This window comes from Melitaea cinxia, chromosome 8, assembly GCF_905220565.1.
Source record: "Melitaea cinxia chromosome 8, ilMelCinx1.1, whole genome shotgun sequence".
NCBI classification, from domain to species: Eukaryota; Metazoa; Arthropoda; class Insecta; order Lepidoptera; family Nymphalidae; genus Melitaea; species Melitaea cinxia.
The window spans coordinates 9828234-9856047 of NC_059401.1; the positions used below are offsets into that span (position 1 = coordinate 9828234).

Consider the following 27814-nt stretch of genomic DNA (forward strand, 5'->3'; position numbering starts at 1 on the left):
TATGGAGATATCCATGGTTAAAGTTTTGAGGTTAGAAGAAGAATTTCGAAAGTTAGAGGAACGCCCTCCGCGCCTCCGCGGCACAAAAAAAAACACTCTAGGGGTAGGACAGACCAAGACCACGTGGACAGTGGGGTGCTCCGATTCGGTTTTGGGTATTTTTCGAATTTAAACCTATATTCTAGCACGCAATGTTACTAATTTTGTTAGAATATTATGTCTGACGCGTTATTTTGTTTAAAAGTGTCGATTTGTCACACAATGCAAACAGTACGAGCTCAAAGGTATTATAATAGCTTTAAATTCTTCTTCTAACCTCAAAACTTTAACCATGGATCTCCATAACCATGGGGTTTTGAGATGTGACAGTGTTACCTTGTATAGATTCCCCTACACCCTCCACCCTCCACACCCAAAAACCCCATAATTCGGTTTTTCTAATTCGGTTTTACCTAGTCTAGATCTTAGTCGAATATAGCTGATGAAGTTCAAACGGTATAACCTATTAGTTAGAAAACTATGCAAGAATATTTTCGACAAAATCACTTTTCAGATTAAAAAAACATCAAAATCGGTTATTTTGTTACTGAGCGATGATACTAAAAAACTAATACACTGATTCGCAGATTAAGAGATAAACACGTCAAATTCAAAACGGTTTTATTTTTAACGGGAGTTAAAAAACAGGTTCTGAAAGACTAACTGATATGCCGAACCTAAACTATTAAGGCTAGTCACGTGAAATTTATATAGTCTGACTCTTTAGAATAGGTAGGTATACGTTACAAGAAAAAAAAAATGATTTTCTTCTTTAATATCCATGTAGTCTTGAAAACAGTAATGGTAGGTCAACGTTACTTTTTTTTTCTCTTACATGTTGCTCATTTTGTAATTGACTTTATTTAAGAAATTCAACTTCACTTGCTTAAATGACGAGAACAAACAAATTTTCAACATAACAACAAAATTTAAAACGTGTAAGTTTTGAGTTCTTCTTTTCGGTTCTTTTCTGGCGAATATACAGCGATTTGGCGGCAGCCTTACTTTAAATGTTAGTAAATAATTAAATACTAACATGTACGCCATAACGTCTAAATGTTCTTTTGCAATCTACTGGAGTAAAGATATTTTTGATTTTTAAATACAACAAAATAATACCTGTATTAAAACGCTCTATGTTTTGTTAAGCACATTATTAAATTATATAATGTTTTATTAATTTCAGAACTGAGAATTTTCATTAAACTTAAGCTCATTAACACATTTTGAAATACTAGTTTCAAATAGCGACTTATTTCTCACTTTCGTTGTTTTAAACCATACAAGTGAATTGTAAGAGTTTAATTGACGTAAACACAAAGGCTCATTGCGTTTTATACTGACCGTTGAATAAGATTGCATTCTAAAATACTCTTTTGTAATTCGATCAAGAATTTTTCCTATTATTTTTAAAACAAGTTTTAAGATAAAAGTCTAGAGTTACGTGCATTGATTTAATTCTGCTCTTTGCTAAATCGTGATAGTGACTTATACCACGTTAGACTATTGACCGTGTTTATAGAAGCCAATAATAATGACAGACAAAATAGGAAATTGTTCATAAGTATTTATTACTTATAGAAATACTTCCTCTATCCCTCTGTTATTGTGTAGGTTAGTGGAAAACCTAAAAGAGTTGTAAGCATTAGGGAGAGGTTGATTTTTAAACAATTTTATTTTTTCTTTGTTGTGTTTATTTTATTCTTTCTTTAGATCTAGTCTAGTCGACTAGCCCGTTGGCGCAGTTTGTAGTGACCCTGCTTTCTGTGCCGCGGGTTGCGGTTTCGATTCCCGCTTGAATCTGGGTGTAATATAATATTTGTATTTATATATTTATATATGTATTATTTCTATATATATTTATCAAAATAATAGTTATAACAGTCGCTGTTACCTGTAACAAAAGCATTAAGTTGCTTACCATAGGAACAGACGACCGTGTGTGTGTTATAGGTACCTATGATATTTATTATTTATTTATTTAGATATTTTAAGTCTACGCCAGATTTAGTAATAATTTCATAAATTGTTTCCGATCAGTGTTTTTGATTCCCAAACCACAGTATTTTTATTGTCTGGTTAGCTTAGCATCAATATTTTTATAATGTTCGTTTCACACATTATCAAGGGCATACATTATCATTAGCAAGGGCTTTTCGTCTTATTTTCAGAGCCTCTTGGTCACCAACTCAAATGTTTTCATAGCTCTCAGTAGAGTGTATATAGATTTTAGTATTCCTTGTATATTAGTCATAAGTAATGTTAGAAAAAATGTTGTTTAAGTAGTAGGAGCAATCAAATACCGTTTTTTTTCTGCGATTACGTCCAATTTTCTCCCAGCATATGGTATATCATCCCTATATCTAATACTCATGCCTAATTTTATGGTTTTAAAAATAGTAGATTTTCACTTGAAAACTCTTTGTGTGCTAGCCAGTGAAAAAAAAACCTTCAAGGCTCGAAAAATATTCTGAAACATATACGTCCTTCATAGTGCAACACGCGGATTTAGCTTGTATCTATAATCTTAGTGGGTAAAGAGATCTGTATACCAGAATCATGGATAAATAATAAATAAAAAAATAAATAATAAATATCTTATAACTTACACACACAGTCGTCAGTTCCCATAGTAAGCAACTTAATGCTTGTTGTTGTAATGTGTTACAGGTAAAAGCCGACTGTTATAATTATTATTTTTTTATTAATATACATAAAAATAATGCATATATAAATATATAAATACACATATTACACCAAGACTCAAGCGAGAATCGAGCCCGCAAGCTGTGGAACAGAAAGCAAGGCTACTAAAAACTGCGCCAACAGGCTTGTCAAAACTTATTGACTACTGTTTTAAAAGAAGGAAGGGAGCTTTTCTGGTGCAGAACTTTTTTAGTTTTGAGTAGATTTGGTAGGTATCGAGTTTTACTTCAACTATATACAGAATTAGATTTATTTGACGAGTTTGTCTCAAATAAAAAGTTTTGGTCAAATGTAGAACGGTTTGATTTCCACACTCTACTATCTTAATTTTTTGATAACGGATTAGCATAGCGGTCACAGTAACTGGATGTTGGGCTGGCGGTTTGGAGTTCGATCTTAAATCATAAAAGGTTAATGGAGATATAAGTTATACAGATTGTTATACTAGTTTTTAGAACCATCACAAAAAAATTGAGATAGGTACTTAGGACCATTTAGCGTGACACTTTTGGCTTAGAGCTAACACAGTGACGTAGAATAAAGTATCTACATTATAGAAGTATGTTTCCACTACGTTTTAGGTGTGCAATACGAGTACAAATACAACAAACTATAAACATTCAAATATTTTTATAACTACCTCCTTAAAACAAATAAATACCCATATTTCTTTAAACGATTTACAATTAAAACTTTATTGTATACTGTAGCGAGCCAGTGGTATTTATTAAATCTATCTCACCCAACGATCACTCCCTAACAGCAGGAGTACATATCAAAAATAAAGAAAGTCTTTATCATATGTGTCGGCGTTTGTTGTTGTGTCATAACTTGTCGTAGCGAGGTTCGTTTCACTCCAGTAACGTTACACGACAAGCAATCGGACACCTCGCATGCGTGTGGGGCCCACTGTTTCGGCTTTTACAAAATTGTATAAAAATCAGATATAAATACTGGTTGCTTTACTCTTACGAAGGAATATTTTTGTCATATTGAAAATTTATAAATGGTATTCAGTTATGACAAATATATTATTTTAAAATATTTTTGAAGTAAAGCTTCTTTACGCACGCTTGATTTGGGGAGTGAACAGCAGAGGGCTTAACGAGAGCGTTACAAAAAGTGTGATTGGGAGTGGCGAAAGGAAGTTGAGAATGTGATATGAGTTAGCGAAAAGAAAGTTACGTTTCGTAAGTTTTACTCGTTTTTTATTACTTCGTATATAAAGAAAAAAATGACGTACGTAAATAATGAAAATAGTAAATGACTAAGTTAAAACTTAAGATCGATACATTCAGCAACATTTGAGTTGAATGAAATTTTAAACCTTAAAAAATTTTTTTTAGTTTGTAAATCAAACAGAAATATTGTGAATAAAAAAACTAATAAAAATTTTGATTTACTTATTGCATATATATTTTTAGATAGCAATTTTTTGTGTTAAACATACATATTTTAAAAATGTAAATTTTTTAATGTTTTGACACATATTCTTACTTCCTGACCTGGCGAACTTCGTATGACCTTATTTTTTAAATATGATAATTACATATATCAAAATAAAATATAGCCTATCTTTCAAGTTGGATCAAACTGCACACGGTGTGCAAATTTAACTAAAATCGATTAAGTAGTTTAGGAGCCCATCGCGGACAAACAACTTGAGGCGTAATTTATATAATTATATTAAGATGAATAAAATAGAAAACAACACTCACTTACCCATACATACATACCTAGGTTTTACAGCTATGTTCATCATATATGGTAATCTCCAAATGTATTCATTATTTGTGTTATAAAAATTCAAGAGATCGATATTCAGACAACCGCTCTTTTATATATCAAGAAGATTAAATAAAAGAAACACGAACGTAGCTGATACTATAACTAGTGTGTAGTAAAACTTTTTAATAAAACGCCATTAAAACATTAAACAGACCATCACCGTACATATTATTTTAACTAGATTTTCTCTTAATAAACCTTTTTAAATCATTAGTGCCCTCCACGATTAAGACATTCTTTATACAGATTTATAAATTACAGTTTTAAACTGTAATAATTGCGTAATAACAACTTTATGGCGTTTATATTAAAAAATAACGCTCTTATGGTAGCAGAAAATCATCTTCCGCTACAAAATAACATCTTGAAAGTTTAAAAATAACAAGGCATAACCGCCTAATCGTATCGCGCTGCCCCCGTTCCTAAATCCACCATGCGGCGGAATGCTGGCGAACGAGTTTTCTATCTGTCCTTGTCTTTTCTACGTTTCACATCTGTCTGTCCTTGTCACTCGCTTGTCATTTTCTATAAGTTTTTCTAACATTCTCTGGTCGCACCGCCCCGTCGGTTTCGACCTAACGCCTGAGCGTCGAACGCTAACTTTTGTTTGTTCAACAGTTATGACTATTGTTTGAGACACTTATGCTGTTACGCTTAGTTATGGTTGACTGGTTGTTTATTCAGTAAATTTTTATTAAGTTCTATTATCACATTTATATATTAAATCATACTATATTGGAAGAATAATAAATACCTACTTGTAAGCGTTATTGTTACCCGTGTATGTATGTTACATTTTATTTAGCTTATATTTAACTATGTACGTAATTGATATTAAAACTTGATGCGATAAAACAGTCATTTATTAATTAAAGTTATGGTGTATAATTAACGAGGTAATAAAATATCATTTTGTCCGATATAATAAAGAATATTACGTTAATTGTTTTAAACACTTAAAAAATTTGTAACATTTAAGATTCGAGGTAAATGAAATGACAATTTCGAAATTACTTTATTAGTACTAAGTAAAATCTTAATTTAAACAGACCTAGTACTGCCCGCTTTATACTAACGATTTACAAATTAAAGAGACCGAGACGTGTGCCATTGGAAACTTTATGGGCTTTGCATGTCTTATATCAATAAATTATTAACTACGCGCCTTGTTTGATTTTATATTGTTACTCATTATTTGCCAAATTGAAATGAACCTTACATCATTACGTTACACCTGTATTTCGTAGAAGCGTCTTCAATAAATTCGTTATTGAAATTTAGTCTTTAAAACATAGTCTGAATGTTTAGTTTGTATTGGTTTGAGCGAACGTGAGCAGGTACAAAATGGTAGCGGACAAGTGGATACCGAGCGTAAGTGGGGGGAGACGAGAATCTTTAATTTTAATTAATACACTAAACCTAGGGACGCTACTTGCTATTTTCAATTAGGCCCGGCGCCAGTAGCGTGTTTTGAGTTACGCGCAAGTTCTAGTACAGCTATATTGTTGTACAAATTTGAACCGAGGTCAGAGCATGACAGGCGAATTACTTATAGCTTTAACTGATAATTTATAGAGCTTACAGTAAACGGATTTCCAATTATTTTAGGTCGTTAGAAATAAGCAATACTGCGAAGTCGACGAGATACATTTTATTCGATTTATTAATTTAAAAAAGCAATAAAAACGGACGAATTTTACTGCGCGCGTAAATTATGTTTCATATTAAAAAATACACACATAGCTCCAATTTATAGTTAATGTTGTAAAAGTAATTAAGTCGTTATTTAAAGATGGATCAAAATATTTTTTATTTTTAGAAAATAAAGAAAATTTGTCTTAAGTTATGTTGAGTTTGTGTTATATAAGTACCTAAATAATATAATAATATTATTATTAAGTTACAGGCCAAATCCTATTTCCAATTAAATACGTATTAAGTATATTTATAGGGCATGGCAAAATACATGTTTAAATTGCCGTTAATTCTGTTATTTAAGATATTAATTAATTAAATTAATGATGGAAACTTTTGAGTCAAAATAAACGAGTGCTGTATACTACAGGACTAAAGTAAAACTCACGAAACGTAACTCTCTTTTTCCATCATCACTAAGTTATATCTCCCTCTTAACTCCCGTTCGCCTCACCCGATCACACTTTCCGTAACGTTCTCGTCACGCACTCACCAGCTTTCTCCCCAAGTCAAGCGTGAGTAAAGAAGTTATACTTCAAGAATCTGTGTTATAATATTTTTGTATGTTTGTTCTACACAAGAGTTACATTGGAATTAGTCCAAGTACAAACTAGATCAGAAAGAAATAAGACAACAGCATACTATAGAAAAATAACACGTTTTAGTAAATAAATATTGGGATTTCCAACAAAGAAAATTTTTGCTGAGCTCCAAACTTGCGATATTTAAATCACAACAGATCACATAGAGATATAAGCAATTTTATCGAACTATGTTTTAAAATTTAACAAGTGATCACATTAAAAAGTAAACCAAAGGAGTGGGGTGTCACTCAAGATCGATTATTTTGTCATTTTCGATAACTGTGACAAATAAACGTTGATTTGTATTAATAAATTTTTATAATTGTAATCAGACGTATATATTTTGTTGAATTAAAAAAAAAAACGGAATAAAAATGTATGAGGTCCATGACCCCTTGGTCAAGTGGAAGAAAAGCAATAAACATTTTATAACTCAGCTAGTTTTTTCTTGAGCGTTTTATTTGTATTATTTTAATTTTATCATATTATTTTAATGTCTTAAATCTATAAAGCATTTGAAATATTGGCATTAAAAGTTAATTATATTACTTACAATATCAATGTTATGCTTTAAATATTCTTAAAATAAAATGATTTAATTTGTTGTCCTAGTGAAGAAATTTTTCCATGCAGTCTTCATATCGTAATTTAGCCGAAAAATCCTAAAGTGTAAAAGTCTGTTAATATCCCACTACTCCAAATACCTTTTCTCTATAAAGATGTAGAGTTAGATCTTAATTTAGCTCACTGCTTCACTATAGTGGTTACCCAAGTAAAATTACGTTTTTCTTTATCGCATTGCACTAGATAAATTTTCAAAACAAAAATTAGCAGTTGAAATGGCGCCTATGTCAAGCCGCGACCATCTAGCTTCCGTTCCGTTTCAATATTCACATATTTTATCCACCATACCATCATAGCTTGTATATAACACACATACAATATACATAGTAATTCAGTTATCTATGCCTTCTTCGATCAGGCTTAATTATTTTTTTTTAAATTTAAAGATTTAAGAGAGAGAGATATATATTAATGAACACGTGGAAGAAAATTATATGAAAATTGTTACCTATTGTAATGTAACAAAAACAGTTGCATACAAAAATATGTTATAACAAAATATTTTATGAAAGTACTAGCTATGCCCGCGGCTTCGCCCGCGTTGAGTCAGTATGTCACAAAATTTTCCCGGCAAACTTCCAGTGAAACTCTAATCAAAATCGGCTTTGCCGTTCCATAAACCTTCCTCTTGAAGCTCTCTCTCCATTAGTGAAACCGCATGAAAGTCCGTTCAGTACATTTTGAGGGAAACGATCACATACACTTTTGGGGGACTTTATTTTATAATACACTACTCGTAACTGTTGCCCGCGACGACGTCCGCGTGAGGTGCGCGTCGCGTCGAACAAAATAGTTCGTTGAATTCGTTAGAATTGTGGTGTGAAATAATGTAGTAATAATATAGTATTGTAGTATAAATATGTTTAAAATATACTGCATATGGTTCTACGTAAATATATGCCACGGAAAAGTGTAACGCACGCTCCTCCGTGACTTCGTGACGACAGGGGTAAATAAAAAATTATTCTAGTATCGTACAGGTTAGGTATTGTAAAAAATATTTATTTTGCACTACTTAGGTATAAGTGATCAATATAAATGTTTAGTTATTTTCCTTTAAACCGACCGAATCCGTTTTTAGCGGACGTATACTAACTATGATCTACCTCCCTGCCAATTTTCATCTTTGTCCATCCTGGATGGATGGACCATCTAGCGGTTTTTAAGTTCTCGTCATGAGTGAGTTAGTGACCTTTCTCTTTTATATATATAGATTACGATGCATTATTTGGACACCTCCTCACCATCTATAGAGCATACATTTTGAATTTCAAGGCTCTTACTTCAAAAACACTGGACTATCATACAAACTTCCAGCCTCCGTTTTACCCCCTTAGGGGTCGAGTTTCATAAAAACCGCTCTTAGCGGATGTCTACGCCCTATAAGGAGCCTTCCTGCCAAATTTCAAGTTTGTAGGTGTTATAGTTTCGAAGATTTCGTGATGAGTGAGTCAACTTACCATCCCCCGTTTTAACCCCAAAAAGGAGTTGATTTCTAAAGATACATTATTTGAACACCTTCTCATCATTTATAGAGCATACATTTTAAATTTCAAGTCTCTTACTTTAAAAACATAGGACTTTCATACAAACTTGCAACCCCCGTTTTACCCTCTTAGGGGTCGAGTTTCGTAAAATCCGTTCTTAGCGGATGTCTACGCCCTATAAGGAGCCTTCCTGCCAAATTTCAAGTTTGTAAGTGTTATAGTTTCGAAGATTTCGTGATGAGTGAGTCAACCTACCATCCCCCGTTTTAACCCCAAAAAGGAGTTGATTTCCAAAGATACATTATTTGAACACCTTCTCATCATTTATAGTGCATACATTTTAAATTTCAAGTCTCTTACTTTAAAAACATAGGACTTTCATACAAACTTGCAACCCCCGTTTTACCCTCTTAGGGGTCGAGTTTCGTAAAATCCGTTCTTAGCGGATATCTACGTCCTATAAGGAGTCTACGTGCCAAATTTCAAGTTGGTGGGTGTTATAGTTTCGGAGATTTCGTGATGAGTGAGTGACCTTTCGCTTTTATATATTATAGATAGATAGATGACAAGTACTTGAAGATGTTTGTTATAAAGATTTGGTTATAGGCAATACTCAGTATGGAAAACTGGTAGTTAAAAGTTGTTTAGTGTTCAAGTAGACCTAATGTAGGCTGCCAAGAGTAACAAGCACGGCCTTCCGGCTTTAACTGGACGTCGTACATTGTCTCAAATAACTCTTAGTTTAATATTTATTATGATTTAAATATTTTAGAACGATGTTAACTACAGCATTCTATCTGCATCATTAGTGAGTCTTTATCATATGACATAAATGGTTTTACGCTTTTTACATTAACATTAAATAAAGTTATTGATAGTTAATAATATTAATTTTTAATTTTTGAGGAGTGAAAAACATTTCACCCAACACTTGAAAGATAAAACGATTAGGTTTAAAACACCTGTAGCCTATAGGTCTATTAATTGTTATATGTTCTGCTTAATGGTTTATGTTTATGGATTTTATTTTACAAGTAATCAAATTATAAAACAAAACAATTGATATAAATGAATACGTATGCAGTTTGATTACAATGTTCTCGGTTTATAAGCCGCAACCACAAGGACAGTCTTTTATTTCAGTTTATACAATAAGCGAGATTGTTTGACGACTGACACATTAAATATTTTATAAAACATATGGTATGTATGATATGGTATATATATAAATATATGGTATGAACATGCTAGTGTGTGAAAAGCGTCAATATTGATATCCAAATATATGATATACCTAGGTGAATTACCATCAAAACATTGACCGCTCTTGACATTTAGATTTAAAGGCGTTAAATGACGATGATGCGAGATTATGTTAAATTCAATAAAATGAAATCGTACACGAGCAACATAAAATAAGACACTTAAATCTCAACCACGTCGGACGCTTAAATTTGTTTTTTAATCAGAATGTAGGGTCATTTTTGAAATTTATAGCCTCGTCAATACTTTAGTGTTTGTTTCCTCGATCAGGCGGCAGGTAACATATTTCTCGTAGCAGCGGGGGGTGTCTGGGGCAAACTAAAAGGATGCGCGGGAGTGGTTCTAAGTACGTGAATCGTAATCGCGTTTATTATAGACTCAAACATGAATGTGTTTTATTTATATCACAATTTTTATACATCGCAATGTTTTTGTCGTAAAAAGTACGCATAATCTTCGATAAATATGTATTAAGCGTGTTTCGAATTTACGTTATTTTTATTTATTAATTATTAATGTCCAAGTAGGTACAAATTAGGTAAAAAATATTTTCCGTGGCACTCGTATTTTAAAGTTATTATAATTATTAACAATGTTAATATTAGATCCGACATATTTTAACATTCCTAATAAATTTCAGTCTTTGCTCCCGATGTCCATGTTTTTATAGAGCTCTGTAATTTATGTTAAGGCCGAGGTTTCCCGTTGCCCCTCTCAAATCGATTAATGCGTTTCAAAGATATTCGTCAAGTTCCTTCGGACTGGATGACTCGACCTAAGTTTTGTCGCTTGATTGCTTTTTGATGTGGCGATAAATGTGACTTATGTGGTTGTGGCCTAACGGCAAATACATTTGTGTAATGATGGGTTTTGGCAGTTTAGGCGGGCTCCGTTTAATGTGTGAACGTTGTTATTATCTTTTTTCGTGTTGGGCCGAATTATATGTTAACTCGGTCAATTTATTTATTTTAGTAGTAACATTCGATACAATTCTAAACGTGTAATTTGACTAATAATTTTATTTTTATTTTTTTCAGGTACAGTACAATTCGTAAGCTTGATTCGTTTAATGGTAAGGAAAGAAAATAAAGTGCAAAGAGGATTAAGAAAGATAGGAAGAAATGAATAGAAACATTTATATTACAATATTTATATGGAATAAATACGTCACAATGCAAAAAAATATCTGTTTCGTAAAATGTAGCTTTTAAAAGAAATGTCCATCTTATGTAAAATCGGCAAAACGTAATCACGAAACATTTAACAAACAAATAGAATTTGAATTTACTGAGAGCAAAAGTTTTATTCCATTGTACTCTAGCCTGAGTTAGATCAGCTAACTCGAGATCGCCCTTGGCTAAACGTTCAGCTACTAGTCAATCTCGAACTGGCATGCGGCAGTCATCTAGAACTGTTCTTGGACAAACGGACGGATTAAAGACGCTTTTGATATAATTACAACATTTTACTCTTTAGCCATTAGGTATTTTGAAACACTTAGATACCGTACACATTATTCATACATTTTTTACATTCATTGAATTTCACATACCTTTCTCTGACGATATAATTAAGCCCTACCACGATATAAACCATGTAAATAATTATCGTTTAGTTTAGGTGAATAAACTTTATAGAAGAAGATTTTATCCTGTAGTAATGTTAGGCACGTAGGCTTACCGTAGATGGTTTGTAATTGGAGGTGCATGGAAGTTGTTTTTTGCAAGCAAGATTACTGTCACAAAGATCTGAAATCGTTTTTACTATTTCTGAACGATATATGGCAAGGCCTCGGTGACAGACAATCGTCCGAGTATTTTAATAGTATTCTGTTTATTGTTTATTCTCTATATTATAGTCAATAGTTTCTCCATTAAACACGATTTTTGGATATTTCATGCCACATTAATAAAATATATTATAATAAAGTTCAATTGTAAAGGAACGTGTAAAGAAATACTACATCTACATGGTCCACATAAGGCACATCTTCCGTTGCATCGTCGCGTATCGCGCTCTTTAATTTAAAACAAGTTTGGAATCAGATAGCCTTATTTTAAACTTAACAAATATTTTTATGTTATCTAAATAGCTTTACTTAGCCTATAATTGCAAGTCGTTAAGCATTCAGGTTTTTCCGTTTAGGCGATTCGATGTTCAAGATTTATCAAACATTTTGGCACAAACGATTCTACTCGATCTAAACAGGATTTTAAAAACTCAATTCATTTATCATGAACCCTTCAGAACAATGAAGGCTGTTATTTATATGGTCCTATTCTAGCCCACACAAGACATGGTTTCGATGTGCACGATCATTTTACATGTTTGACATTATTTATTGAATAACAAAACTAATATTAATGTATATAGTTATTGTCTTACAAAACGAAAATTATTATTTTATACAATATCTTTAGTCACAGAAGATTACAATAGTTTAAAATTAGATCAACAAACCAATATTTCCATTTTTTAAAGTTTAGTATTAATTAAGTATCCTATTAGGATAAACTTCGTGCAGAATACAATATTTACTTACACACTAAAGTATTTGTTACATATGATAGCTACAAGGATAAGTGCTGACGCCGTGCGCCGATACGAGTCTTCGTTGCAACGCGTGACCCCAATATTAATTTTATATCATCATTCTTAAGCAAGCAAGTAACATTTTGACACATAATTACCACTTGGATGTATAGCTTAAGTTGTATGTGACATATAATATTGAATCATACTCAACTAATGTTAAAAAATTTTGATGTGCTTTTTGTCTGTTTCGTTTTTATTAAGGTTTGTTTACCTTAATATAAAGGCTAAATGTCTTGAATGCAATGTAAACATATTATCGTGAGCTTTTAATTTTTTGTAAACATTATATTACTAATAATATTATGAGATTGCGTAGAGGTTATTTTCTCTATATTAGACAAAGAGGCAGTCTTCTGGTTGTAAAATTTTGAATCTGAGCGCAAATACTATTCAGACTGAAAAATTATTCCTTTGAAACAAATAAAGTCAGGTTTTATCATAAATTACATAATTGTTATATTGGTGGTGTAAGTAGAGGTCTAAACAGCAACAAATTGCGGATTTGATTCCCACTTGGTGTGAATATTTGTATTTGTACAAATATGTCTTTCTGGTTTGGAAGTCTGTCCTTGTCTCCTCCTTGGATCTTCCCACGGTACTTCGGAGAGTAAGTTCAGCTGTAGGTCTCGGTTGTTACCATATGTAACTAATAGCGATTGTTACTCATAGCAGGGAATTTATCCGCCAACCCCCAGCCTATGTTAAGAAGTGGGATGTTACAGGCTGAATCGATTAAATTACTGATTTGTTAAATCTAACAAAGCCCTAACAGTAATCTTCGCAAATACTGATCCGATCATGAAAATACTATCACTAACAGAAAGCTACACTATTCAGGTGTGACATAGGCTATATTTTATTGTAATTGAACAAAAAATTCAGTGTAAAATCTAATATATAAAATTTTCGGGTTACAACGTTAGTTACAATAATCCTCCGAAACGGCTGGACTGTTTTCTATGAAATTTTGTGTACATATCGGGTAGGTTTGAAAATTAGCCAAGGGCAAAACAACGTTTGCGGGGTCAGCTAGTATTGTATATAACTGTATTAAAAGGGATATTTGATTAAATCTTTGGCTTAATAAAATCATTCAATCAAATCTTAAATTAATAAAATGATAAGTATATTTTAAGATATCAAAAAATGATGTAATACATAAAATATAAAATATTTTTTATACTTTTATGTGATTTTAAAAATATAATTACTGTCCAATATTTTTAGTAAACACGTGTAACAGAAAGCTCAACAGATAGTTTACCCGTTTCCTATGCAATTCTAAGAAGGAACTGGTATGAGTTAATGAGTCAGAGTAGTTTATTTTAAACGTCTTGGAGAAATATTTGATGCGGTAACCTGAAACTGTTTTGTATATTTTACGCGAGGCTTGCGGGCGATAATTTCGATACGAGCCAGCCGTCTGGCGAGGCTAACGTGGCATTTATGATTTATAATCTGGCCCCCGACGGGTCCCCTCTTCTGAGAGACAGTGGACTTAAAAATAATTTTGGTTTTAAATTGGAAGCAACTTATTAAGAGCCAAATTTTATGCCAAATGAGTTTGTTTGTAGCATTTTTTAAAATAGTTTGTGCAATATTTTCATAACAAATGCAGACATATATTATATACAATGCGGTATATATTTACAATGCGGTAGGAAACGATCGAACTTCGGTCGTTTTAAAATATTGATATGAAAAATTAATCTCAAGCTTTATTAAAACATTTGAATTTATCATTTTAACCGAAAATTTCGTCAACACGATCGCTTACTCGCCACTTAATTACCGCAGTCACGCTTCACCAAAGAAAAATCTTTTGTGCTCTTTTTCCGAGCGTCAAGAAATGTAACAAAACGGGCTCGGGATTTTTTTTCTTCGGAATGACTTTTAGTGTCACGGTTTGGAACGTTGACGGTTTAATGAGAAAGCTTTGTGATCCCAGACCCAGTCGGCTCTGTGTCGAATTGTTGCGTTGCTCTATACAATTTTATTTAACAAGGCTCACACGAAGGACGTCCCGACCAAACTTATAACGAATATGTATATTCATTATAGCATATCGAAAAACTTAATTTTCTAAATGTTTTTTCATTGATTTCGTTACCAATACATTTAAGGAAAATCGGAATTATGCTATTATGTTACACCTTGTAATTTCATAATACTATCAAACGCTATTCCTTATTAAATTGCGTTAAATTTACGAAGTCACCGTAAAGTTAGTACAATAATGGTTTATCCAAAGACTGTTGCAGGGTAAAGGTTCTCCAGAGCGCTTGTAGAACAATTTTATTGTACTTAGTTATAGCGCATTTGGATAGATTTATTGTTTGTTGCTAAGTCAGGCACACATTGTTCTAGATTTAGAGACAATTAAAGGTTAAACACTAACATGAAGGCTCAGGTACACGGAGGTCAAGTTATGATTATTTGCTTACTCAATAGATTTAATTACACTACGAACAACTATATCATCCACTGTTGTATTATTGTAGAAAGAAAGTTCTCTATTTGTTCGAACCGTAGTTCTAATTCGATTGACAAAAAACTTTCTAAAGATGATAGATTATGTTTAGTAAATATAAATAGGCTACGTATTGTGCTGTAAACTTAATGAGACGTTGCTAATTATGGTAACGCCAACGTGGTTTAACTGAAATTGGTGTGTCCGAATTCTATAAAGCTATGATGAATACACCAACAATTTTGAGATGATTTAAAGATTTTAGAAGTTTTGGTAAATAGTAATAAGATATATTTTTAACCGACTTCAAAAAAAGAGGAAGTTACTCAATTCGACCGTATATATATTATGTATGTTCGGGGATAACTTCGTCGTCTATGAACCGATTTTGACAATTCTTTTCTATTTGGAAAGGAGATATCTCAAGTGTTGTACCATGATATAGAAAGCAGGATCTGATCATGGGATCCCAGAGAAATTGAGGAAAACTCTCGAAAATCGTAGTGACGACTATAGTGCGTTTGTTATTTTTTTTTCGTCTACTTACGTTGTATTACTTGTCTATGTAATTGAAGTCGGCTTTTTTCGTTTGCGAGAAAAACACAATTATATATACAAGCGCTGTAGTTATTACTTTTGATAGTGATGATGTCATATGTGTACTAACAATGAATATACTGTATCTTCTTCTTCTTAAAGTGCCATCTTCTCACGAAGTTCGGCGATCATTTTGGCAACTTGTATCCTTGATACCGCAGCCCTGAATAACGAACGGGTGCTTTTCCCAAACCATTGGCGTAGATTTTTTAGCCAAGATGTTCTTCTACGACCCACACTGCGCTTGCCCTGGATCTTGCCCTGGATAATAAGTCAAAGCAGCTGGTACTTAGAGTTTCTCATGATGTGGCCGAAGTATTCATATCAGTCATATACTGTATACCTAATAAAAAAAAATTATCCATAGAACGGTTTGGAATAGTCCTCTTGAAATATCTTAGAGAGCATTAATTTTAATTTAAAGTAGTTGTTCCTAGAAGTTATGAAAGTAGATTATGATTAAAGAGCTCAGTTTACGGTAAAATCCATCAAGAAATTGGCCATTGTATCGGGTGAATTCACAACTATCAGCTAAGCGCACTTTAACCTCAGCTCGCTTCGTGATGTCGCCTCGACCTCGAGCGAATCTATTCTGCCCATCATAACCGTTTCAATTTGTGGTGGCTATTTTATAATTTGATGTATTGCCGTATAAGTTTCTCATGGTTATTATTTGCTATTGTTTGACCCGTAACCAAAGGCTCCTTTGTTTGTTAAAAAAACAAAGGATGCATGTTAGGTTTCATGAAATTTGTAAGCAATAAGGCTGTCGATATGTTATCAATCTATCTGTATTTAAATGTATATTAAACGTTTTACATGTTTTTTTATTCTTTTACTTTAACATTAATATGTATTACGTTAGCCTATGCATTAACAAGTTTTTTAAGTATTTTTATTCATACTATAAAACGCATATTCAAAACAAAATTATATATGTCTATATTGATGATAATCGAAAACAACAAATCATCGGATAAAAAGCAAAAAGGAAATCAATATATCCAAGTACATTTATGTAATAAATATCAATATACTCGTTATCATATAACACACGATTGTTATACGCGTGCGTTGTTATAAATTTCCCTTCGAGATATCCCTGTACCTTCATATAAATTACATTAAATAAACTCAGAAGCATTCCAGCATACACGGGAAGTATGGAAACCTTATCAATAAGGCAACGGGGAGTCTGATGCTATCGCGGACACAGAATATCTTCACAGTGGAGTTACGAATACTATGGAACATGACATTGTTAGGTTATCGTGGCTCAAAATGAATCAGAATTATCCAGATTAAGATAATATCTACCTGCTCCACCTATTTAATTTGCTTATTTAATTTATGTAATTTATGCAGATGGTTAACCTCTTGAATATTTTTTGTAAGCGTTTATGTAATAGATTTGATTTATATTATTTTTGTATTATCAACTTGTGATCTTAAATGTATTTATATAAATAAAAGTGAGTACCGGACTTTTTACGAGAATTATGTTAGCTGAAGTATCCGATTCGGTAACGACACAATGATTAAGTATTAGGTGAAACCCAATTTGTCTCAAAATCTCAATATTCAAATCAAAAAAGTTATCCTAATTCCTGAAGGTTCACTTTCTCACAGCACTGTAATTGTCGGGACGTTGACATTAAGGTAGGAATATCAGATTTTCAATAAAACTTTATGAAGGAAGATGTGCAGTAACGTCCGGTTTTATCACGTGTATTTATAAATACTTGAGCCTTTTATCAGAATAACGTGTCGAGATTACTGTTATTATTATTGTAGTCGCAAAATGAAATTCCAAAGTCGTGTCATTTTTATGTGTATAGTGTAACATTTTGTCGATTTGCCTCTTAAAATATTACATAATTAAATTTGCATTTTAAATATTTTTGTATTGGGTCGATTTTATATTTTTTTTTCTTCATAATTATGTAGTTTACATTTATCCCAAAATAAAATACCATTGGTCTTTAGATGATGTTAACATTTTAGATTGTGTCGTAGATAAGCTTGCTTGATTCTACTGCTATACAATTCCTGAGATACTTTGGATTTTATTGTGATTTGTCTTCATTTGCATATAATTATAAATTATAAAATTCTTTTAGACTTACATTAAATAACGTAAAGTTATTTTTACGATCAAATTCAGAGTTATATTGGTTTTTATTATTTCGTGGTGGACAAAGTCGTGAACGAAGATGGCGGCCAGGAAATTCTTATTGGTAATAGCTGTTCCCATTGCCGTGAGCGAGTTTATTGTCTATTTGTTATATACTGATTCATCGTCACTTTAAATTGAGACGTTAGAAGTTGTTAGTTGAAATATTAAATATTTCACGCTATTTTTTTTTGTAATAAATTTTGAATAAAAAAATACCATAAAATTTATTTCTTACAGATTTGTGGTAAATATAACACATAACAATTTTGTTTATCCTTCTTTTGTTTAATTTTTTTTTTTTTTTTTTTAATATTTTTATGCTATTTTTAGTGTTGCCCAAATGCAAGAACAAGACGAGACTTAGCCAGTCTTGGTCTTGGTCTTGCGCCAATACACCTGGTCTTGGTCTTGGTCTTGGTCTTGCGCTCCCAGTCTTGGTCTTGGTCTTGGTCTTGCAGCAAGAGTCTTGCAAGTCTTGCAATTACCTATTAGTCTATTACTATTTATTAAAGTTTACTTTAAATCTTAGAAAAACGTATTAGAATTGGAACATTGTGAGTTTGAATTAACATAGCCATAGTAAAGATCAAGCAGATTAATAAATAACTGAAGATTTGATAAGAAATTCGAAAAATCAACTGACCTATATGTCGTTTTCCATGGAAGTAACTGTTTCTTAATAAACATTTATGATTTATAAGCTTACATTTGCTAAAACATGTAAAAAAACAAATTAATTACAATAACTTGACTGTATTTTAAAGAACAATACTTATCTGTCTAGAAAGAGATTGAACCCTCAACTTATAAGAAATTTAATAAAAGAGTTTTACGATTTATCATTTATTTGAATAAACACCTGTAGGTACTCTTAAAATTCGAAATTATTTTGCATGAGTATACCTACGCCCTATGGCGGCAATCAAATAGTGTCAAATGTTATGATTTCGGCGTGGCGGCAACGATTGTTTTAGATTTCAAAAGAAGCCGCCGGCGCGTGTATCATAACCATGTACTTCCGAAAAGCGGCAAATTTCTTTGAGAAGTAAGTACAAAACCTTTGATGCCGCATTATCAAAGTGCCGATGGTTAAAACATAACTATGCATGCACTCAGTTTGATTTTAATAGATATTTTTTTATTCGCTATGTTTATGGTATTAGTCGTAATGCGCATAGGTCCAGTTTTTCATATTCTTTGATACAGTTTTTTGCGTCTCATAGAATTCCTAAGCGTACCTACCTATACACCGAACTGTTACACCTAACTACTCAGTGAAATAGCGCTAAGTCCTAGCTGCAAGACGCAAGAGTCTTGCAGGCTATGTCTTGTTCTTGCTCAAGTCTTGCACGGTCAGTCTTGGTCTTGGTCTTGCTAAAAATACGCGGTCTTGTTCTTGGTCTTGGTCTTGCAAAAACGCAAGAACAAGACCAAGACTGCAAGACCAAGACTGAATTTGGGCAACACTAGCTATTTTCATTATTTATCGATAAATGTTAAGTTAAGAAATAAGTATAGGTATGTATGAGCGTATAACTTTCTAATCTAAACAAGACTGATTTCCAACAGTCTAGGCCGCCTGCAGGCTACACTTACAGCCTGTCTATACTATCAGACCTCCTGGTAAACTTGCAAATTAATCACGCCTGTTAGTTTTGCTTCCTGTAGGTTTAATATCGTTTAGTATGAAAGTCAAAAAAGAAACCTTACTTGTACAGATTTACTGGGTAATATTTAACATACAATTTGTAGTTTATTAAGAATATAGTGCTATCTTTAGTAGAAAAGGGAAAGATATAGCATAGTTATTGTGTAAAAACCTGAAGTTTTTTGTCCTCAAATAGCTGATGACTAATTTATAATTAATTAATCCACCACGCTGCTCCACTGCGGGTTGGCGGATATATTTCCAACTATGAGTAACGATCGCTATCAGGTATTTATTATAGTTATTAGAACCGACTGGTTAACGTGCTCTTCGAGGAACGGTGGGGAGACATACAAGGACAGACACCCAGACCGAAAAAAAATATTTGTATAAACACAAATTTTCACTCCGAGCGGGAATCGAACCCGCAACTGCTAGTATGTAGGCGGCGCCAGCATGGCACGCGCACCATACTATAATAAAGCGGTCTTAGGATGTTAAACTTCAATTAAATAAACTTGATCGTCTACTAAACACGTGCATTCGCTGAGTTTGTGTATTACATAAACAATTAAACACAATCATGTTTCTAGTTTCAGATACTGAATATTTTTTTTCACGTTTACTTGTCTGTTCGCTTAGAAATATATAAGGGTTTACTTACATCTTACGCCATACACATTTGGTTCGACTCTTAAATTCCTTAATTAAATTTTAATTCACATTCTTGTCTTATTCCTTGCTTTAAAACATTTTGTTGTTGTTTGTTTTTTTTTATTCGTAGATACACACAGCTACACTTTGTTTCTTGTATACGTATTGCACGTATATATACATAATTACTTTCTTCTGCATATTTTACAGTTAGTATTGTAAGCTTTAAACATTCCCTTCTGGTAATACTAGTTAGGATCAAATTGTGTTTATTGTGAGATTGTGTTCTAAAACAGCTTCATAAATGTCATATAATATTGATGTAACAAAAATGGGACGTAGTAAGTACATAATACATATTACCTCTTAATGTACACACATACCTGTATTCAATACGTACTTGGGTTATATTAAGATTATGTACATGTTCTGATCGTGATACTAATGACAGAGTTTCATTACTCAGTTATTGTATTCAAAGTGGTTTGCCGTGTAACATAGAAAACTGGCAGTACCAGTACAACTGTGACGAAATTCTTATTTCTATGCTTTTATTCAATCTTAAGCAACACTAACAATAACTATTTTAGAATAACAATGTAATCACTTCAGCCTAATACAGTCCACTGCTGGACATAAGTCTCCTCAAGTTAGCGCCAAAAATGGCCTGAACTCGTGTGTTTTGCCCATAATCATCACGCTGGGCAGGCGGGTTGGCGACCGCAGGGCTGGCTTTGTCACATCGAAGACGCTGCTGCCCGTCTCTGACCTGTGTATTTCAAAGTCAGCAGTTAGATGGTTATCCCGCCATCGTTCGGCTTTTTAGCTTCCAAGGTGGTAATGGAACTGTGTTATCCCTTAGTCGCCTCTTACGACACCGACGGGAAGAGAGGAAGTGACTATATTCTAACTACCGTAACCACACAGCAAAATAAAAAAAAACTACAAAAAGAATAACAATGTAAACAAACATGTAATACATGTAACGATACTGTATTAGATCGATAGTTATATCAATGGCTTTTTATAACCTTAAGCGATTAATTAGCAATTTAATGTGTGTTATGTCCTGAGACAAAAAGTTGTTAAACTTCGTGTATTTTGCTATGTCAAGGAAATTCTAAGCAAGTCTTTCTAAATAAGGCCTGAAACCATGTCAATAAAAATACTAATAAAGTATTCGCTCTTCAGGGGAAGTGGTCATGCAATAGCCATTACAACTTTATTTATATACTTTCTGTGACAGGTTTCAAAGTAGCAGGAACATCATTTTATTCTTAGTTATTTTACACACATTAAGAATGAAAAACCAATACATGTTTAGACATGCAAATGAACTTCCAAAGAGTTAATGTGAATAAAGTTCTTACCATTCTTTTCCCCGATGTCGTCTTATATTCTTTTCCCTCGCAGGAATTGTAATTTAATACCTATTAAGAGAAAAGTTTGCCATACACTTACCAACCACAAGTGTTTTTTTTTTTCATCTTAAGCATCGGCATTGCGTGCGTAGTGCACGGGGAACGTTGAACGAAGCGATAAATCCTGTCACGTCGTTAAAAACACGATTAAAATAATAATTTGAGATCCAGAGACAAGCATCGATCAGTATTTAATTGACTTTTGAAATTGGAGACAACTATGGTACCGATAGATTATTTCCTTTATTTGTAAAGTTAAACTGTATAATGTTAGTAGAGATTAGATAAGGCATACGGTAATTGAACACTTACGAGAGATACTAAACTTGTGATCCGTGATATCGTGCGCTCAATTATACACGTTATGATCTTGTCTTGACTATGTTACGAGTACCTACTGATCGCTTCTATAAAATGTGTTTTGTTAAACATTAAGATATTTAAAACCTTTTAAACTTTTTAAAAGATCAATGGATTACTTATTATAATAATTTATAATTAATATTCAATATAAAAGCGTTGCAGTGTCATCTATAAGAATATGAAATATTTCACGACTATTTAATATTTGTATTATGTTATTTAATCGGTAGAATATATTTCTAACACATAGCTTGATAAAACTGGACTGTTCCATTTTTATTATATATGAGAGGGATTAAAATGTAATAAATATTACAGTAAAATTCATAAGTTGAAAGAAATGCCTAAAAATTAATCCAAACGATTTAAATTTAAAAAAATATTAAGAAATATCAAACTTTATTTTTCTCTTTTTTATTACGACCTACATGCAACGGGGGTTGGTCTTCGCCAAGCTAGTCTATAATTTGCTATAGAATGTGATGCACGGAAGTTTATAGACAGTAAATAATGTCTCAGATTTAAATTTAATCAGTAGGACTGCTTCTTGGCTTCTTTCAACAAGAAACATCCGTTCTTTAACTAGTTTGTAAACTTGAACGTTACTTGACCTGATTAGAAAGTTATGATCTATGATCGAGATTAAGATATCATGTGACTTTTTCTACATGACAGAGAAGACAGATTTGTGTGACGGTTTTAAACAGGAGGCATAAATATAATTATAATGTCACGTTAAACGAAACATAGCAAATATATCTTGCCTCATTTGAATTTTAATTATAAATATTAATAACTACTACAACTAAATTATTTATAGCTTAAATTGTATTACGCATTCGAGGATAAAGATCTGAGAAGATAGTAAATTTTTCTTGACACTTTAATATAATTATATAAGGTAGAACATTTCAAGTTAAATATTTACTACGCAACATTTTATTTGTACATGTAAACTGAATCGATTCCTTGTATATTATATTCCTTATATGACTCAGGTCAAAGCTGGTGTGATCCGAACGCAGATGATATCTAGTCAGATTCCTGGCATCCGCAGGGCTCAATGCCTAACGGATGTGTCTTAGCTTAGCCTGCGTGCGTGTGATGCCGGCCTCCGTGTCTGTTCTGTCAGTCAACCTTCCAGATTGTAGGTTAGCAAATAACTGTACTTGTGGTGAACTTAATAAGTTATATATCTTTAATCTTTACTAAATTATGTTTTTGTTAACTTTCTATATGATACAAAATAACAAAATGTCAAAGTAAAATAAATAACATACATTTTTTTGATTGTACCAACTCAGAAACCTTTGTGGGCTCATGCACAACACTTTGCTTCTTTACGATTCTATAAAGGACATACAGACAAACATTCATTTTTATATATGTAGATGAAATAATTCATTCAGTTTTTTAGACATAATAAATAGTAGACCAAAGATACGGCGCGTTCCTGTTTCAAAAGATTAATAGACTTTAAATTGCTCGCTGATAAAACGTCGACTTAATATGTGTATTAGAGCAATTTGAATATAACGAAAATAAACTACTCTGTTAAAAATATACTCAGTGATGTTCTTTGTGGATTTATGTGAATCGCTTTACCCAATAAAGTAGGCGATGTCTCGTAAATCGTCGGTACATAGGGACGGATGGCGGCGCAGTCGGGCGACACCTAGAGTGGGCGAATCCACCGTTAGCCAGGCTTCGAGCACACGAGCCAAGGGGTTATAAACCATTAAGCCTTAGTTTAGAAATCTCGGATTCATTAGCACCTGAGTACTTTTTATTATTTAACGAGATATTCTTTAGAGGATCGCGTGAGTTTATTCCTAAATTAATTTGGATGAGAATACCGCTATTGTGATAATGATTGTACGTCATTGTTGTTTAAGAATATTTTACTGCTTAATTGAGGTGGCGTGTTTGGTGCGCATGTACTAAGCGATTGGGATAGGTGTAAATATATGTATGTTGTTCGATCGTTGTATGTGTAAACGATTCTTTATAAACAACGTTAAAATTTAATTAGGAAAAATTACTTAGAGGAAAAGTTTGATATTATTTATTAAAAGGTAGTTCAACGCGATAATAATTTAGAGTATTTGATGAGTTTTTAAAATCTGTATTGAAATGGATCTCGCAGGATAAAAATAATTCGAGTAAAATTTTCTATTGATGTAAAACTATCCGCGCTTTTTCATTTTTAAAATGAAGCCCTATGACGCCTACGACCATGAAATATGATTCAGTACTGGAACATACGTGACATTGATATCTCTATAAAATGAAAGCAACATGATATTGGCATGGTATAAACGACTTAGCCTTTGCTTGAACGGTATAAACAGATGACAAAGCGAAGCAACCATCGGTCTCGACATAGTAACAGGTAGTGTCGGGTGGGAAGCACTAGTTCACTGGGGTCGAGGCGGGTCATAGAGAATTGATGCCGTGCACCTAACGAAGAGCGGTTAAATATATTAATTTTAATTAGTCGACAGAAAAGCCTTGTTACGTCCTTTAACATACATATTTCGTTATTCAATAATTGAAATAATTTGATGTGATAATAAACGATTAATAAGACGATTAAATATTGTATACGAGTACCACATTAAAAAACAACTCTAACTTATTGTATAGTTATCTTCTATAATATAAAAATGAGTCGCTGAATGTGTTGCTAAGCGCAAAACTCGAGAACGGTTGGACCGATTTCGCTAATTCTTTTTTTAAAATATTCCTTGAAGTACGAGGATGGTTCTTACGGAGAGAAAAATTCTAAAAAAAAAAAAAAAATTCCTGAAAAAGTCTAAAAACAACACTTTTCTATACTCCCATACAAAAGATTTGTGATAATACTTAAAAGTCAATTCGAACTTTAATACCATACGATAAAGTTTGTGTTAGGCGATACGAAGTTCGCCGGGTCAGCTAGTTTCAAATAAAATCATTTTGATATTTTGAATTTCAAGAGAAACAATAACAAATGATTTTGAGATTTGTGGCAAATATTACCTCTAGGTCATATAGTAGGCGGTAGATTCAAGAAAAGCAAATCCATCCCACATAAAATCTATCCAATAAATCCCCAAAAAGCTTGTTTTCCGAGTATTCCTCGTCCATTGTCCCTTGTAGATATATCTTGCATAAGGCTCGCTATTCTTGCGGGCTTCGACCCACGTGTAGATCTTCGACTGCTATCAACTGTAATATATCCATTACTCGTTGAATTTGACATGTTTGCGGACCCGTGTAACACGCAGAGAAATGAACGAGTAGGAGCGCGAATTTCATCTCATCGATTTTCGTATTGACGGTTGCGACTGGTTACCCAATACCGTACTTGACAAATCGCTCAATTGTCCCTTGCTAGGACGTCGGGTAGCAACTAGTTGGGTGGCGGGTTGTGCAACCAGTGCAGAGTTTAATTTGCTTGCATCCCGGAAGACGTCGAACGTTATTGTGTCCATTTTATTGGGTTAATGGAAATGTTTGATATTTTCAGGTTATATTTAAATGAAATAGTTTACTAAGCAAATAGACTCTTGTACCTCTACACTTATGTATTTTTTTAAACATTTTTCTGTATTAAATATTATATATATATGTGTGTGTGTGTGTGTGTGTGTGTGTGTACAATATATATACTTAATAAATATTTGAATGAAATATATCAACTTTTGCATTTTCTCTTAAAATATTAATTTAGAATATTAAACAAACATAAAATAAAGTTTGAATTCTGAAAAGGAATTTATAGTAGTAGTTATTTTCATTTTAGGCAATTATTCAAGCTATTTGTACGAAACACTTAGGACGAAATTATGGTCCTTATCTTGTCGGCAAGTGCGCATCCTGAGCAACTTTGATACCGATTCCGAGGACATTAAAACATTTGCATTTTCTTATCGCATCACGCTAACTAACAGAAACTGACTGACAACTGCAGATGAGTTTTAAGTGGATATATATTTACAAACATAAATAGAGACTCGATTATTTGATTGAAGTAATTTCTGGAAATTTACGATATGTACGATAACTCTATCGAAGATAACAAGTTTATATGAAATCATTTCATATTTAAAGGTTGTATATTAACCCAGCTTTAATGTAATCTGTTCGTTATTACCATACAATAATTCATTGTTACGGTTCATGCTAATTCAAACAAATATACGAGTACGCTAGTATTCGGTTTGAACAGATTGTAAGCTTGTAGGTCCCATGTTACCCAATTAGTGTTGCTGAACTCGTTGGGATGGTAATGACCTCCAATTACTAAAATCATCAAGTCTTTTAATAAAATGTATTAAAACACAGTTTTTAGTAAGTTTTATATTATTTTGTTTTATGCTAACTTTTGATAACAATACTAGCTGATATACTTAACGTAATAATATTGTATGACCACATAGATAGCAGTAATCTAAATATTTTGATTTAATTGTAGAAATTTACGCTAGTATTATATTATTAATACTAAGACTAGCCCGTTGGCACAGTTTGTAGTCACAAATACATTTATTTATATATATTTTTGTAATACAAGCATTAAGTTGCTTACCGTATCAAAAGACGACATACACACACGTATGTTAAAAAAACATGACATATTAGTTAAGCAAGAAAGACATTTAGGAAGCTACCTCCGCTAAATGTTAAAGAATCTGCTTTTATGAAATTTTGCTGTATTTTAAAATAATGATTATAATTTCTTTTGAGTTTAACCTTCAAGCGGTACTACAAGTATGTGACACGTATAAGGTACTATGTACCTACTACCGAGCTACCACGAGTGAAACCGTAATGGATAATCGTAAAATCCTTTTAAAAGTTTAAAATAGTCCTAATTTTGTAATATAATTTATACTAAAGAATATATAAGACGTGTATGAAAATACGGTCACAGCACTCTCAGATCCCCGCACATGACAAACATTTGTATTGGCCATACATATGTTTGCCGTGGTCTAGGTGTTTGGGTGGTTCTTGTATGTCTCTCCACCGTGCCTCGAAGAGCACGTTAAGCCGTCGGTCTCGGTTGTTATCAATGACACCTGATAGTGATCGTTACGTACAGTAATTAATATATCCGCCAACCCGCATTGGAACAGCGTGGTGGATTAAGCTCTGATCCTTCTCCAGTGGATATTACCGGATGAAACGAATGGAAATATGAGGATACTTCAATAAGAATTTAGATTAGTAAATCTAATTATTGTTTCTTCCATTGACCATGTTGAAAAACATGGTCAATGTGCTGCTGATGCTTTTTCTTACCACGATTTATTATATCTATCCTACAAAATCAAACCTCCTAAGCTTAAATCAAGAATTCTTCTGCAGCGTAGTTTTGGTGGAATGGATGTGGAACAACTGCGGAGGGATGCAGCTGAGATTGATTGGACTGCGGTTTACGATGCAGGTACAATTGACAGCCAGGTAGCTGTTTTCAGCTCTCTGCTTACACAACTTTACGATATTCACGCACCCATTCGACCAGTAAGAATAAAAAATCTACCTGCCCCATGGATTACACCCGAAATTAAAAAATTGCAGGAAAAAAAAGTTCGTGCTAAGTCGCGGTACAGACTGAATAACAGTGAGGCTAATAGAGAGGTATACGTAAAGGCTCGGAATCACTGTAATAGGGTGTGTAGAGATGCACATCGTCGCCATATCCACAAATCTGTCA

At 32.8% G+C, this 27814-nt stretch overlaps 1 protein-coding gene and 1 long non-coding RNA gene across 2 annotated transcripts in view; both read left to right on the forward strand.

The window, feature by feature from the left end:
- LOC123655917 (cadherin-related tumor suppressor) overlaps nucleotides 1-27814 on the forward strand; it is a 117407-nt gene that overhangs the window by 45968 nt on the left and 43625 nt on the right. The gene's annotated exons all lie outside the window — the stretch shown is intronic.
- On the forward strand, nucleotides 5840-11479 carry LOC123655919. Its single transcript, XR_006743468.1, has 2 exons — nucleotides 5840-5904; nucleotides 11224-11479. It is a non-coding gene; the product is annotated as an uncharacterized LOC123655919 (long non-coding RNA).